Source organism: Cupressus sempervirens, chromosome 1 (genome assembly GCF_028749045.1).
Source record: "Cupressus sempervirens isolate cs-2001-9-10 chromosome 1, ASM2874904v1, whole genome shotgun sequence".
Lineage (NCBI taxonomy): Eukaryota > Viridiplantae > Streptophyta > Pinopsida > Cupressales > Cupressaceae > Cupressus > Cupressus sempervirens.
This window is the reverse complement of record NC_143118.1, coordinates 206,129,873-206,146,834: the sequence shown is the minus strand read 5'-3', so window position 1 is coordinate 206,146,834 and position 16,962 is coordinate 206,129,873. Positions and strand designations below refer to the sequence as shown.

Sequence of the window (16,962 nt, the reverse complement as noted above, 5' to 3'; positions counted from 1 at the left end):
ACTTAGAAACTATAGATGGTGAAATAAATGAATCTATAGCTCCTGAATCACACAATACTGAAAGAGATATACCTCTAATAGCACCTGTGGTCTCAACCACTATTCCCTGATGATCTGCTTGACGGTGATCAACTGCTACAAAAACTCTATGAGTTCTACCTACATCACCAAATTTAAGTATTTAATCTCTCAAGACAAGCATGGAATTTTTAAATAACCAAAAATCATCATCCAAGTGGTAGCAATTGACATTGAATGAGAAACACATGATATTATTTATATTTTAATGAAAAAATATATAAACTTACTCTGGTTTAGTATATTATTCTACCTCCAAGATATTTTATTTATCATAGAAATGCTATGAAATATAGTTTATAAACTATTGCATGAAAGACAATACTTGCAAACAAAAATTAAGGGTCACTTTGAGCATTATATACGATTTATTAAGAGCATAAAAAAATCAAGCATATGAACATAGTAGAAAAATCATGGGGAATACAAATGATATTTGGAATTTATTTTAATATTTTTAGAAGAAAAAATATATAAAAATTTTATGTCAGGAATAAATAAATGTTGTAAAATATATAAAAGAGGAAGCAAACAAATGCAATAGTTTATTCTCTCAAGATGCATATAGCTTAATTTAATAACTATTAGTCATCATCCAAGAGATAGTAATTGGAATGAAAAAGTATGAGATGTTATTATATATGTTTTCATTATAATATAATATAAGTTAGATTTTGTATTAATACATGTAAAAAAATGGACACTTCTAACCATTACCTAGGGTCTATAATGACATAAATAAAATAAAAGGTGTAAATCCATATAGAATTTGATTGATGAGATGAAAAGGTATATTCAGAAAATACTTATGATTATTAGGAGAAGAAAACATATCAAAAAAAATGATTTAGAAAGAAACAAATGATATACATGGGTAAAAGCACAAACCTATGTCACCCTTTTGTAAAGGAAAAGGCTAATAGAAGTATAATTGTTCACCTTCAATGATATAGAATTGGTATTATTATTTTGAATTTAGAAATGAAGTAAACTAATAAAATGTGTAGAAATGGATGAAGTTTAGGACTATAATTTTTAATAATTATTTTGAAAAAGAATTGATATATTTTCCTAATTTTTATAGATGAATTTTTAGGTACTAAAAAATGTTGAAAATTAGAGGTCTAGTTCCCACCACAAAACTACATGGAAATAAAATTATTACCTTTTGATCTCAAACTATCTTGTGTGTGTGTGTGTGTGTGTGTGTGTGTGTGTAAAATAATCATTAATAAAAATTGTCTTTAGACCTATATTTTCTCTGATATAAGGATTGAAATCTCAACTCACCTGAAATCAATAGTTTTCATCTCCCACCACATGTTTCAAAATAAATCTATACTAATCAAGAGAAAAATTATACATTCTAGAAGAGGACTCTCTCCTTTAGAATATCATATGATTTTTAGATTATTTTGATATGATCTAATATTTTTTTCTTTCTCAAAATTGACATCTTTTCGAGTGTTAAAATATGTGGTTGTAATTTTTTTAAATTACAATATACACTATATCAAATTAAAACACTATAAAATCTAATGTGACTATTCTTAACTCCGAGCTCTATAAAATGGTATTTATGTATTAATAAAAAAAATCATAACAAATAGTAAGAGTTATTGAAACACCACTTTTGTAAAATAATTTTATTTCTTTAGTAATTGGAAACAGACTAGTATAAAACATGCATTTAATAGACATTTCCAATTGGAAAAGTGTGAGACTATATAGAACTTAGCTAGAATGAATTTATCTAGATCATTTTTTTTAAAAATAGATTTTTAGATAGAAATATTGAAATTTAGCCATTCTGATATGTCAACCTGAAAGGTGACACAACTTTGTACTTGTACCCACATAAACTACAAGAGGAAGACAACAAATATGATGGTTGATCCTATTAGGATATGTATTGATTAATTTAATAACTACAATTCTTCATCCATCTAACAGTGATTGACAAACATGGGTAAGATCATACGTAATAAAATCTCATTATAGCTATTAGCTCATTGTAGAATAATTTGTCACCAAGAATTAAAATACCAATATAAATGGAACAAAATGACACTTATCGTGGGATATAAAACAATAATTTCAATAGAGCTCCAATAATAGTGTTATATTAAAACTAGTATAATGGGTGAGTATAACATGAACAAATGATGCATGCAACCATTTCATATGAATAAAATATATGTTGCATTAGGCATTATGTTTCATTTCCTCATAAGATACAATACCAATAGAATAAGAAAGAAATAACATAGATGTTGAGGAACAATAAAAGATGCCATCATCACATAGAGCATCATCTATAAATGTGGACCCAAATGAGTATACAATCTATTATTTTGGTTAAATATTCACAAATTACACTTAAGTTTACAAGTAGGATAATGTATTGTATTGTACTTTCCATCTATGACATCTAGGAGTTTCAACATATATTTGCACATAGTGTGGGAGAAATTTCATTTTAGATGACAATAATTGTTATCACATTCCACTTTGTGTGGGAGATCCACCATTAATAAACTTATCAAATTATTATCCTTCATGGATTACATAATTTTTATTTTATAATATATGATGACCACCTCCACTAAACTTGTTATTCCACCTTCTGTGGGTGATATCTTATCTATTATTTATCATCATCTTTTTCTTCCTTTCCTATATAAGCATGCCTACTATGTACATTTTAATTATGTCCATTATCAATATTATCATTCTTGCATCTTAATGTAGTTGTCTTTCCTCTCTCTCATAGAAGTTATCATTGTCTTTCATTTGATCTAGGGGATGTTGTAGAGTAGCCTAGAGATATAACACAGTCAATGAAAGAGAAAGATTCTTAGAATAAGCCACAATAGATGTAGCATCATTGTAAAATGTGACTATGTAAAAAATGTCATTGTCTAAGGAAAATAATAGGATATCATATAGGAAAATTTATACTGATTCATAATAGAATCAAAGGATATAACACCAAGTCAAATAAATTTCAAACATTTAATTCTAAATTTTAAGAATATTAGAAGAAGAAGAAAAGTACTTATAAAAGTGAATACAAATATAAGATAATAATATTAAATATTAATATTAGAAGAAAAAGGTAATTATAAAAGTGAATACAAATATAAGATAAGAATATCAAATATAATATAATAAATAGTATCATGTCTTAATAGCATATAAATATTGTGAAAATATTTTGAATAGCTCCAACTCATACTTCTTTGGCTAGGGATTCACCTTATGTTAGATATGTGGCTTTTGCCCCTAACATTGGGCATGCAGTTGTTCATACAAGACCTACTTTTTCTAGTCATCCAACATCTACTCATCATCCTACACCTACTCGTAATCCTATTTTGGTTGTTCTTGCTTATCTTTTAGCTATTAGTCATCCCATGGCTATTAGTGTTGTATCCTCTCCTACAATTATAGATGGTTTGGTGGTGTCTAATGATCTTCCTTCATTTTTTTAAGTTTCCCTACCTTTGTTCATCATCTTGTGTTTTCTCGTAAATCTTTAGTGGTGGTTCGTCTATGGCTATTGGTTATCCTGTGACATCTAGTGGACTAACTAGCAGCTCTTTTCCTTTTGGAGATATCTCTACACTCAGGTTGAATGAGAATTGTTATCAACCCCCTGTAGATAGGTTGGATGGTGCTTTGGGTTTGAGGGTAAAGGGATCTATCTATGTTTCTAATTATCTCTGAGTTTTGATGGATGAGGAGGTATTGCTTGATATTGAACATGTGTCCTTTGAGCTATTTATCAAAGGTATGATTGATCACTTTAGGAGTTTTTGGTTAAGCTTTCAAGACTTGCATAGGTGGATTTCTACAAATTAGGAGCCTATATTATTTGGTACTATTCACATGTTTCCCTTGGCCATAATTCTTTTGTTGCCAAGTATATTTTGGTTGAGGATAGAAATCTAATTCTAAGCGATCCTTCCTTTTTTTGAGAGGATCATTTTTTCCTCATGGTTAATTCCAATTTCAAATAAACTATGGTAGGCTTGTTGTTTATTTTTCTTTTAAAAAATTCAAAATTAGGAAAAAAATTATTTGTCCTTCTCGTGGGGTTGTATTTGTGCCTTTTGTTTTGAAATCATTACCATTTTTTTCTTTTTCTTTAAAAAACTATCTTTTTATCTTCTTTTTAATTTCTTGGTTAAAACCATTTTTTTTATCCAAGGTTTTTTGTATTTTGATGTCATTTTTTTTGTTGAATTTTCTATATTTTTAAATTTATTTAAATTTATTAAGGCAAGAGCCTACAACGCATCAGTAAATGATGAGCCTCTCATCGGGGAGGCCTTGGGTTCAAATCTACTTGTGATTAACACATAATAATAATTAATCTTAATAATAATAAATAAAATATCCTTTGGTCATTTACCTATCAAAAAAAAATTATTTTATTTTAGTTTTCTTTTTGGTGGGGAGGGGAGTAGGGGTAGGGGGCTTTCTCTTGATATGTCATTGCATGTTTACATGTAATTTAATTTGTCATATATTTATAATACTTTGAAATTCACATAAGCCAATTTGTGGGTGTTATTATTTTGTCTCTTTTAGGTTTTTATCATATTATTTTAGTTGATTCTTTGAGATTTTGGTTAATCTTATTAGACTTCCAAATTATTGCTTGACATCATGGACAATGTTATTAAGGTTCCAATTTTTTATTTATGATATTATTTTGTATAAATTTATAGATTAATGTCCTTGAATGCACTATATTTGTCTTTAAGTTCTCTCATTGAGTACTGTTGTGATTTTATGTTACCTAATATTAATAGTTCACATGACTCTATGTTTTATTAGATGTAGACTTATGTAAGTAATCTATTTTTTGTAAATAAAAAATTATTACTTGTAGGCATCATATTTCATTATTGGTGCATTCAAACTATCTTCTAGACCCTTTTTTAAAACTCCTTTAATAACACACAAAATAATATACAATTTTATACTACTTCCATATATTCATTACCAAAATCAGAAAATATAAAAAATGTATTAGCATTTCATAGCCTTTTCCCTAGTCATATACTTTCAATTTTTACATAGCTCATTAAAATCAATGTCAAAATAACTTTAATAATGCATTTGCTTTGATATGGAGCTACACAACTCAGAGACATTGCAAGAATGATGCCCTGATGTCTTCTCTATTTTATATTTTAAGATATGATTTTTTCTTCATACAATTTTAAAGTTTATGTATTATTTTATAATAATATTGTTTATTATATTTTCTTAGATATTAAATCTTCCAACTTTGTGAATGTATGATAGTTCAATTTTTTTCCTATTTGTAGTATTATGACCTTCTTAGGTCCTCTCCAAATATCAGAAAACACTCCATCTTTTTAAAAATTTAGAATTTTTAAATTTATCCTAATTGTGTAAATTTTATAATACTAAGTTTTAAAGGCTTTTAATTCTCACATAGGTGCACTATTTTTGTATTATTTTTAAAAATGTGATTTTTCCCACTAAATAAAACACATAAACATTCATTACATCTATTAGTTCTTCTAGTCTAAATTTCTCTTCTTACATTAACCAAAACACATTCACACTCACAAAATATACTGCATATGTCATTATTATCAATATAAAACTACCTTTTAATAATTTTTAAAATTCTCTTATATAATTACTATTACTTTAATTAATATAATTATCTCTTTTTCTATGATGATTCAAATATTTACGTAGAGAAATAAAATAATTCAAATGTATTCAATGATAAGAGACATCTTCATTATTAACAAACATATATTGCATACACCATTTACACTATGTTTTACGGTAACAAGATTGCAATGTTTTTCTTCATTCCAGCCTATTTGTATGCAATTCAAGTTTCTCTTAGTTGTTGTATTTATATTGAAATATATAATTGATCCCATTATAATGTAAATGTTATCTAAGTAAAAACCTTTTCCCTAAATATCTTCCTTCTCTTTTGAACGCACTCTCCTATTGATATATTGAAACCCTTTTTTACTATTGTATTAGAAAGGAAAGGAAGCACGGTGGACATGACTATTGTTGTCTTCATATTTTTAAACCCATCCTCATTTTCAACATTCTAATTTTTATGTTGGAATTTATCCATTGGATTTTTCACAATGACCTTAATCTCACAATTATAATTTATAAACACTCTTTATACTTTTATATTCTCTAATGCATTTCACTTTTCTTCTTGTCATAGTCATAACTAGCCAACGTGGGTAAAAATATTTTAAAAAATATTAACAAGGGGGATTTTTAGAGGGAGATGATGAAGAAAATGGTCTTCAGGGTTGTTACTTGCAATCTAACAAGATAAAGAAAGTAGGTGTGGTAATTAAAGACAACCACCACAAAGAGAAAGGTTAAGGAAATCAAATCGATTGGATCAAGAGCTTAATAATTTTTCAAGGATTGGGAGGCTATTAAGAAGACATATTACTAGTAGCCTAGCTCTAAGTGGGGATGTTCTTATTTTAGGTTTTTATATAAAAAACTTGGATACTTTTAGTTTGAATTTAATGTTATTTAAACTTGATGTTTTATTTTTACTCTTTTTGGACCTACGCAACAACAATATGTTTGGCTTGTTAGGTTTCTATTTTTTAGACTAGATTAGTAGTTTTCTCTTTAATTTTGTGGTTTTTAGTTTAGTTTTTTATATCATTTTCAACATGGCTATTTTTTATCAATGTTGTTTGAAGGATAGGCATTTAGGATTTGAAGGATTGGTATTTGGCTTTTTTGGTTAATGTTGTGCTAGCTTGATACTTTATTGGAATGGCCCATGGCATTGCTAGTTGTTATTTTTTTGTTCTATATGGGTTTAGGGCCCTTTCCTTTCTTCTTTATAACAAAAAGGGAAAATTTTCCACGGGGTGCACATTTGAGGTACGGGCATCTTTATATTTTACTTGTTATAGATTTATTTTTGAATAAGTTAAATTACATACATATTACCTAGATCATTGAAGTGTCATAGTTCACATTTAAATATCAAAGGAAATTATATGACTCCTTGTTTAGAATATATACAAATGCAAAAAAAAAAAGACTTTATTTATTTATTTATTTTTAATAAGAAAGAGGCCAAAACCACTTATTAAACATTATAAAAATTACAACCCAACTCGAGAGGTTGAACTAAGAGGTTGTAATTGGGTGAAATTTCTTATTTTTTTGTTTCCAATCTCAAAGATATTACAATATAAAATATATAGACTTTATTTCAACTATTCTTCTTCCCTTGTAATTACACCCTTATTCCAATCTGACCCAAAACATCACAACCATATTTGCTAATAGACTTGTGCTCTACTTTTAAGATTGTTAGTGAGAAAGCAAGAAACAAAAAAAATTAAAAAAAGAAATCATAGTTTCTAAAATTCACTTTTAATAGTGATAAATAATATAAAGAGGAAATCAAGAAGGCATAGAATCATTGGAGATGATAAATAATAATCGGCAACACAAACACAAAATCTAAGAATGAAAGAATTTTATATAGACATAAAGTCAGACATATCTTCATTAAACATTCAAAACAAAGTACATACGTAAGGGAGACAACCAATTGACATGCATAAAAGGAAGAGGAAGGAGGTTCCTCCTCCTCTAAGTTCCCCTCATCTTCTGTTTTGGTGTTATCAAAAAATTCTAGACTAACTCAAGTCTCAATTTCCTAGGCTCTAATTATGTCCTCTTCTACATACATGTATAAAATTATAACTCATATTGACAAAACATTAAAATATTAGAAATCAAATGTAAAGCATAAAATGTTAGGAAGCTAAGAACCTTACATCTCTTGTGAAAAATGTAGTTAAATTCGTTTAAGTGATGAATACATAAATCACCTCTTATAAAATTTCAACCTATTATAAAATCTCAACCTACCATTTTTTATTTCAGAAACACAAATTACCCAACACTAAGTCAATATAATTTTTTTTTGGAAAAAAACTAAAGTTTGAGCTTACCATTTTTTGTTCAAATCAAAAACACTTAAAAAAATGTTGCAACCTAAAAACTTAAGAAGCTTTCATTTATTGTTAACGTACAGAGTATTTATACTGCACTTAACTATCATCATAAATGGTGAGGGATATAACCCTTCCTAATCAAAAGAACTATAAAACTAATCAACAAATATAATTAGACCAAAATACGAATCATTCCCAGCACACAAACTAGTAAAGAGCCCAACAATAAAAGAAATCTATGATAGTTACCCATGCTCATTATTTGGGCAGGCATGTTTGCCTATCCCCAGATTGATTATTCTTTCAAATCATAACATGCAACAACATTAGAAGAAAGAACTCTAGAGTCATCCCAAATATATGCAGAATGTTTCCATCATGCAAACGATGAGCACAACTACTTCTGAGAAGCCTTTGTGACCTGCGTAAAAATGGCAGACGACGAAGACTCGTCAAGAGCGAAAGAATCATAGTGAAGAAAGAGATGTGCCACGAGAAGATTGGTAAACATCACAACAATATTCTTCCCTGCACACTGCTTATTCTTAGTTGTAGGCACCTCTATTTTGGGCCCATTAGACCATACCACATACTGCAATAACTTCTGGCCTTCCTCTCCCATAAACCTCGCTGGGAAAAACTCCTCCATGTTAATTATTGTTAGTTGGATAGCTGTTATTTCTGTCCCAAAAATAGCAATAGTATTTATGGGTAGCTTGGACAGTTGTTCATCCTTATCTATGTATAGCAGCATTAGTTATGGATAGTTTGGACAGCTATTTGTCCACTTGCCGAGAATTAGTAAATGGTTATTGCAAGGATAATTATTTACTAATTTTAGTGATTCCCTTTTGGAAACCTTGCAACCAATTCTATTATTGGCTGTCGAGTTGTCTTAATCTCAGCCGTTGGTTTGATTTAATCTCGGACATTGGTTTTTCCAATAGGGTAGTATAAAAAGGGGTCATTGGGTCATTTGGAGATACAAGTTTTGGAGAAGCATTTTGCAATGATAGCAAATTGTCTTACAGTGTTAGCAAGAGCGCAGTGTTAGCAAGAGCGCAATGTTAGCATGGGGATAGTAGTGGAGAATATTAGCGGGAGAAATTAGGAGGTTGTCAGAGTTTTGCCAGTGAGAGGCAAGGAATTTTGTATCTCTTGATTTGTTGAAGTTTAATATAATTCCTCATCTGTAGAACTAGTTTTCCCTTAGGGGTTTTTCTAGGGACAATTTGTCCAAAAATATTGTGTTCATTGTGTTGCACATTTCTTTCCTTATTTTATAAGTGAAGTTGCAGTTGTGTTATTTTTTGATATTAGCTGAGAATTTATTTTCAACAGTTTAATAATCGTTTATAATAGGAGATTAATAATCAGTGACTGCAATAGTTGATTTTTTACATGGTATCAGAGCATTGTTAAGGGTAGAAGAGTTTTGCCCTAGGAAAGAAATTTTGATATCTTTAGATTTATTATTGCTTTAAACCCTTGAGATGGCTTCAACTGGTTTGAGAGATTAGGATAGATTGGATGGTGCCTCAAATTTTGGTGTTTGGAAGGCCAAAATTTGTTTATTGTTGGAAGAGAATGGTATCAAGGATTATGCTACCAGTGTTGTACCTGTACCACTAGATGCAACACAGCTTGCAGCATATAGGAAGGATGATGCCAAGGCTAGGAGGATAATCCTTGATGGTGTCAAGGATCATATTGTTCCACATATCTCGGAGCTAGATACAACGAAGAAGATGTGGGACGCCATTCTGAATCTGTACCAGAATGCTACCACCAACAGGAAGGTGATTCTCAGAGAGAAGCTAAAGAATACCTAGATGAATCAGGGAGAAGACATCACAAGTTACCTCACTCGGCTCTGACTTGTCAAGGATGAGTTAACAGTTGTTGGAGATAGCCCTAGTGATGATGTACTAGTGAGAATAGCCCTAAATGGGTTTACTAAACAATGGAGCGTCTTTGTTCAAGTTGTTAGTGGATGAGATACTTTACCGAGTTGGGATCGACTATGGACTGATTTCACTCAAGAGGAGTTTAGACTAAGTCTTGTCAATGGGGCCAACAAGAGTCAGAAAAATGAGGTGGAACAAGAGAACGTTGCCCTAGCGGGTAAAGGGAAAAAAAAGAAGGGATCTAGCAAAGGATCAAATTCACAAATTGAAAAGAAGAAGGACCTTTCTAAGGTCAAGTGCTTTGGATGTCACGAGTTTGGCCACTATGTCAGTGATTGCTCGGAGAGGAAGAAGGGTAAGAAGCAGGTAGCAGCTTCAGCAAGTGCGGAAGAACTCTCCAGTAGAATAGAAGATGAGTTTGCACTCATAGCTTGTATGGTTAGCTAAACCTCACAGTGTGTTTGGTATATAGATAGTGGGGCATCATTTCATATGACAAGAGTTTAGAGAGTACTTCTCTAGTTACAAGGAGGAGGACACCAACATCCAAATTTCTATGGAAAACTTGTCCAAGCTCAACCCTATTGGGAAAGGGACTATTCAGTTTTAGAGGGAGAATGGAAAGATAATACCACGTCATGATGTGTTATATGTGCCAGGCTTAGGTATGAATTTGATTTCTATATATGTTCTTCAGGATAGGGGGCATAATGTACTCTTTAGAGGGATAAATGTGTTGATTAAGCACAAGGATTGGAAATCGCCCATAACTATTGGAGTTAGGAGTGGTCGCCTTTATAGATTACAGTTTGATACTCCTAAGGCACTTATGAGCAAAAGTAATCCTAGAGATCTTGGAGAGCTATGGCATAGGAGGATGGGCTATATTCATCATGGAGCACTTAGATTGCTTCGTGAGATGGTGATAGGTGTTCCAGAGGTGAGCACAGAGCATGATGATGTATGTAAGGGATGTGTGTTGGGGAAGTTTGCGAAAGCATCTTTTCCAAGGAGTGACACCAGATCTAAGGGTGTTCTTGATCTAGTACATCTAGATGTTTGTAGACACATATCGATGAAATCCATCAAAGGATATGAGTACTATGTTACTTTTATTGATGATTTCTCTAGAAAGACCTAGATATACTTCTCGAAGACTAAGGATGAGGTTTTTAGTCGATTCCAAGAGTTCAAGGCTCTTGTGGAGAACTCAACAGGAAAGAAGATAAAGGTTCTTCGGTTAGACAATGGAGGCGAGTACAAAGGAAATGTCTTCCAGGAGTTCTACACCAGAGAAGGAATCAAGAGAGAATGGATTGTTCCTTACAATCCATAGCAGAATGGAGTTGCTGAGAGGAAGAACCATTCTATATTGGAGGCAGCAAGAGCTATGCTACGTGACCAAGACATGCCCCATTACTTATGGGCAGAGGCATGTAATACAACAGTCTACATTCAGAATAGAGTTCCACACAAGGTGCTAGGGAAGATGACACCAGAGGAGGCTTTCACAGGGAAGAAGCCAGATGTTAGTCAGTTCAAGATATTTGGGAGTTTGGCATATTGCCATATTCTTGGAGATACACGTACAAAGTTAGATCAGACTGTAGAGAGGGGGTACTTTGTTGGGTACAGTGAGACCTCAAAGGCATACAGGATTTCATTCTGGGGACTAAAAGAATTATTGTCAGATGGGATGTCAAGTTCATGGAGGATAAGGCATTCAGGAGATCCAGAGATTTGCCAGCAGATGATCAGAGTGAGCAGCCAACAGAAGCTCCAAGACCAAGTCAAGAGCAACAAAGCTCAAGTACAGTTACTAGTGCGAGTGTAGACTCAGTTAGTGAAGATTCACAGAGTATGGAGTAACAGGTGCAACAGGAAATGCATCTAGAAGACTTAGAGGTTGACATTTCATCCTCTACAGTTGGCAGCAGGAACCATGTGGTTCCAAATACACAAAGGGATACTCAAGAGTTTGTGGGAGCTCCTAGGAAGAGTACTAGATAGCGAAGACAACCAGCCAAGTTCAATGACTATGTGGCATTAGTTAGTCAGTTGGTAGATAGTGAGCCTTCTACCTATGAGGAAGCTGTAGAACATCAAGTATGGTGAGATGCTATGGTTGAGGAATAATTTTCAATATTGCAGAATGATGTGTGGGAGGTAGTACCTAGACCAATAGATAGGGTTGTAGTTCGGTCACGCTATATCTATAAGATAAAGCATGGTGTAGATGGTAGCATCGAGAAATACAAGGCGAGGTTCGTGGCAAAAGGGTTCTCTCAGAAGGAGGGAATAGCCTATGAGGAGACATTTGCTCCTGTTGCCAGGTATACTTCTATACGAGCTGTAATCTCACTTGCAGCACAGATGGGATGGTAAATTCATCAAATGGATGTCAAGACAACATTTCTTAATGGTGAGTTGAAGGAGGAGGTATACATAGAACAACCAGAAGGCTTTGTAGCACACAACAAAGAGACCCACATGTGCAGATTGAAGAAAGCATTGTACAGACTCAAGCAGGCTCCTAGAGCGTGGTATGAGCGCATTGATACATATTTGCAAAAAATGGGCTTTGTGAAGAGTGAAGCAGATGCTAACCTCTACTACTTGATGGTTGGGGGTGAGATTCTCATTCTTGTTCTTTATGTGGATGACCTATTTCTTACAGGTTCACTAGGGCTCATAGTGGATTGCAAGAGGAACCTTGCAGAAGAGTTTGAGATGAAGGATTTAGGACTTATGCACTACTTTCTAGGCATGGAAGTGTGGTAGACAAATGGGGTGATTTTCCTTGGTCAAGGGAAATATTGCATTGAAATCTTGAAGAAATTTGGGATGGAGGATTGCAAAGCCATGTCTACACCCATGATCATGAATTGGAGGAAGGTAGATACAACTAAGGAGAAAGATGTAGATCCCACTTTATATAGACAGTTGATTGGTTCACTTATGTATTTGGTCAACACTAGACCAGATATAGCATTTGCAAATAAACTCTCTTAGTCAGTTCATGGCTGAACCAAAGAGAATGGATTGGATAGCAGCTAAGCATGTGCTACGTTACTTGCGTGGTACAATTGAGTATGGGATCAGATATGTTTGAGGTGAAGGTATCAGGTTGATAGGCTATACTGACACAGATTGGACAGGAAGTACAATAGACAAAATGAGCACTTCAGGGTGTTGTTTTAGCTTGGGATCAGGAGTTGTATCTTGGTTCAGCAGGAAGTAGAAGTCCATGGCTCTAAGTTCAGCAGAAGCAGAATACATAGCAGCTAGCATGGCGACATGTGAAGCTATATGGCTTCGAAACTTGTTAGTAGCCTTGTTTGGTCAGAAGGTTGAGACTATTGTGATACATTGTGACAATCAGAGTTGCATCAAGTTGTCTGAGAATACAGTGTTTCATGATAGGTCTAAACATATAGATATCAAATATCACTTCATCAGATATTGTGTACAAAGAAGAGTTGTTCAGCTATAGTACATACCTACAGAGGAGCAGGTAGCAGACATTCTGACTAAGGCATTGGGGAAGGCAAATTTTATCTTCTTTAAAGATAAGTTCGGTGTCCTGCAGAACAGCTTCCTCGCTAAGAGGGAGTGTTAATTATTGTTAGTTGGACAGCTATTATTTCTGACCTGGAAATAGCAGTAGTATTTATGGGTAGCTTGGACAGCTGTTCATCCTTATCTATGTATAGCAGCATTAGTTATGGGTAGTTTGGACAGTTGTTTGTCCACTTGCCGAGAATTAATAAATGGTTAGTGCAAGGATAATTATTTAATAATTTTAGTGATTCCGTTTTGGACACCTTGCAACCAATTCTATTATTGGCTGTCAAGTTGTCTTAATCCCAGCCGTTGGTTTGATTTAATCTTGGTCGTTGGTTTTTCCAATAGGGTAGTATAAAAAGGGGTCATTGGGTCATTTGGAGATACAAGTTTTGGAAAAGCATTTTGCAGTGATAGCAAATTGTCTTGCAGTGTTAGCAAGGGTGCAGTGTTAGCGTGGGGATAGCAATGGGGAATATCAACGGGAGAAATTATGAGGTTGTCAGAGTTCTGCCAGTGAGAGGCAAGGAATTTTGTATCTCTCGATTTGCTGAAGTTTAATATAATCCCTCATCTGTAGAACTGGTTTTCCCTTAGAGGTTTTTCTAGGGACAATTTGTCCGAAAATATTGTGTTCATTGTGTTGCGCATTTTTTTCCGTATTTTATAAATGAAGTTGCAGTTGTGTTATTTTTCGATATTAGCTGAGAATTTATTTTCAGCAGTTTAATAATTGTTTATGATAGGAAATTAATAATCAGTGACTGCAATAGTTGATTTTTCACACTCTACATTGCCAAAAACACGAGGATCCTTCCTTGCCAGCGGCTGATACCCACCGAGCAACTCACCCTTCTTCACCTCGTACGCCGCATCGTACGCCTCCACCATAAAATCCCTCTTCGCCCGCCAGTACTGCAATGTCACGGGCGGGGCCATTCTGAGTGCCTCGTAGACAACAGAGCGCACAAGGGGCATGGACTCCAACGCCTTCATATTCAACCCCCCATTCCCTTCCACTTCCCCGCGAACCTCTTTGAAAATCTCTCCTCACCCGCCTTGGCAACATACTTGACAATACTGGGGTAAAAGATAAGCATTCCCCCGAATGCATTGAAGCCGAGGTTGAAAAGCAGGTCGTGGCAGGCCTCGTCTCTCGGAAGCCCTAATTCCTTGACGGCGAAATCGAGAAGCGCAGACCCTCGCTTATCGATGAAGTCATAGAGCTTCTGATAGTTCCCTGATACGAGAGAGAACGGGAGACCAATGGAATGTATTGTGAGCTCGTCGAGCACCTTGGGCAAAATCCCCGAGCTCGTAATTGGGGCAACTTGCGGCGCAAGCCAGGTGGTAACATAGGTCGGCCCATCGGTGCCCAGACTGCCCGGGCCAGGAGCCACGGGATCTGCCCCGACGAGTGCCCGGCACATGAAATTGAATATCAGATTATTCGCCTGCCCGCTGAACGAGGCCTTCCCGTCCTTCTCGAACTCCTTTTCGATTTCCACCGCGAGGTCTTCGAACGCCCGGGCGAACTCGGGGAAGATCCTGGGGCGAGCCATATTGACGAGGTGGAAGCAGAAGGCCTTGAGCTTGCCGTGAGTTTCCTCGGAGGGGTCCTGATACACAGCCGTTCGATACCCACCAGTGAAATCGGTGCTGGGCATGTAGGCTCCTGTGAGAACGTTGGCCTTGTCCACTTTGCTGAGGTCGAAGAGCGTGGGGAAGCTCTTTGCGTCCAGGAGCATTATGACCCTCGGGTCCGACACAATGGGCGGGCCTGGCGGCATGTTGACTCTGAGTACGGTGCTCTTGTATTTCTTTATGCGGGTCTTGAAGAAATTCTCGGCTCCTTCTGTGACGTGAAAGTCGAAGCGGTCCACGAGAGCTCCGACGAAGGGGAGGCCGTATGAGCCTGGAATTTCCTTCACGGGGAGTCCCGAAGAAACCCCCGGCGTAGCCATGCACGCAAAGGTTCGGAGCATCATCTTGTCTTGCTGCAACGGTAGCCACACTACGATAGACTAAGTTTTAAAGGAAATGGTTAGCGGGTAGGATGAATAAATTTGGTCCACCAGTCAATCCATATTAAAACTGCGAGTAGATTTGGTTAGATTGTGAGAGGGCATTACATTATCGATCACCTCATTTGCATTTTTCCAGTCGTCCGCTCTGCGGCCGGCACAAAACGTGCTATTGAATTATTTTTTATTTTGTCCCCGTTCTGACATGATAGATAACACGAGCTAGTCCATTCAGTTGTGCAGACTATGGAGATCTAGCAACTCTGGCATTGTATAAAATTTGTAGCTTTGCGCGTTTTCCAATTTGTGCAACTTTATGGGGCAACGTCTCAACAGCAAGGTAAAACGCATATCTCAGCAAGGTAGGACACGTTTTTTTGTTTTCTTAACTCTTCATTCAGAGACACGACAACTTTATGGCACACGCGGCACCCTGCTGAAATCAGAGACGTTCTGTGTCGCAGATTGTTCAAAATATGGGATAAAGACGATTAGCATTTGGATATGGAATATTTGGTTCTTATGGGATTACCTGTGGAAATCTGAATATATGTCATGGTAGAACGATCATACGATAGCTACAATCTCGCGTAGTAGGCGAAATACGTGCGGTTAACCAGCCAATTTACCCTTCATTGATCTTACACATATCGAGTTTGAAGTTCATAGTATTTCTTCAAAAATTATTCACAATGCAATCAAATTTACCACAAAATAAATTGTTCTTCTAAGTTTATATAACATTAAATAAAGGTGGTGTTAGTTTTTTCAATATAAAACATTTTATCAGTAAAGAGTCTAAATTGAATTGCTTTTCAGTAGAGCTATGAATTAGTGAGAGGTGGAAATGAAGAAAGTTTTGATTAAAGTTCTGACTGCATTTTAAGGGGCACCATTGTCATATTTGTTAAATCTTATTGCCCATTTTTATGACCTAGTGGTTTTATTACATTGCTTCCCTTACTTCAAAAATAACACCCTACTTTTCAAGCTCATACATTTTATAATGTTACGATCTAACAACATTGAACCAATAGACCTCAAACAACCACAAAACTCTCATAAGGCACAAAGGAACACTAAGGAATAGAGTGTTTGAATAGGAATGCACCAACAAAGCATAAAGGGTCATCAAGCCACTGCTAGCATAGAAAAATGAAAAAGAAAATATTCACAACCTCAAACCTGTAGGGGCATTATCTCCAAATCTATGAAATCACACCAACTCTATCTAAAGAAGAAAAGATAATGCAATTGATATTTTATTCGAAATTCAATTTAATTAGTTGGACTTATAAAGTCTTTTGTTCTTATTATAAACTATCTACTAGAATCTAAATTCATGGAAACTAACAATCAACT

General features: G+C 34.6%; 1 pseudogene; it reads right to left on the bottom strand.

Moving 5' to 3' along the window:
• Positions 1–8,502: 8,502 nt before the first annotated feature.
• Positions 8,503–15,540, bottom strand: LOC149576846 (allene oxide synthase, chloroplastic-like; annotated as a pseudogene).
• Between the last annotated feature and the right edge of the window lie 1,422 nt (positions 15,541–16,962).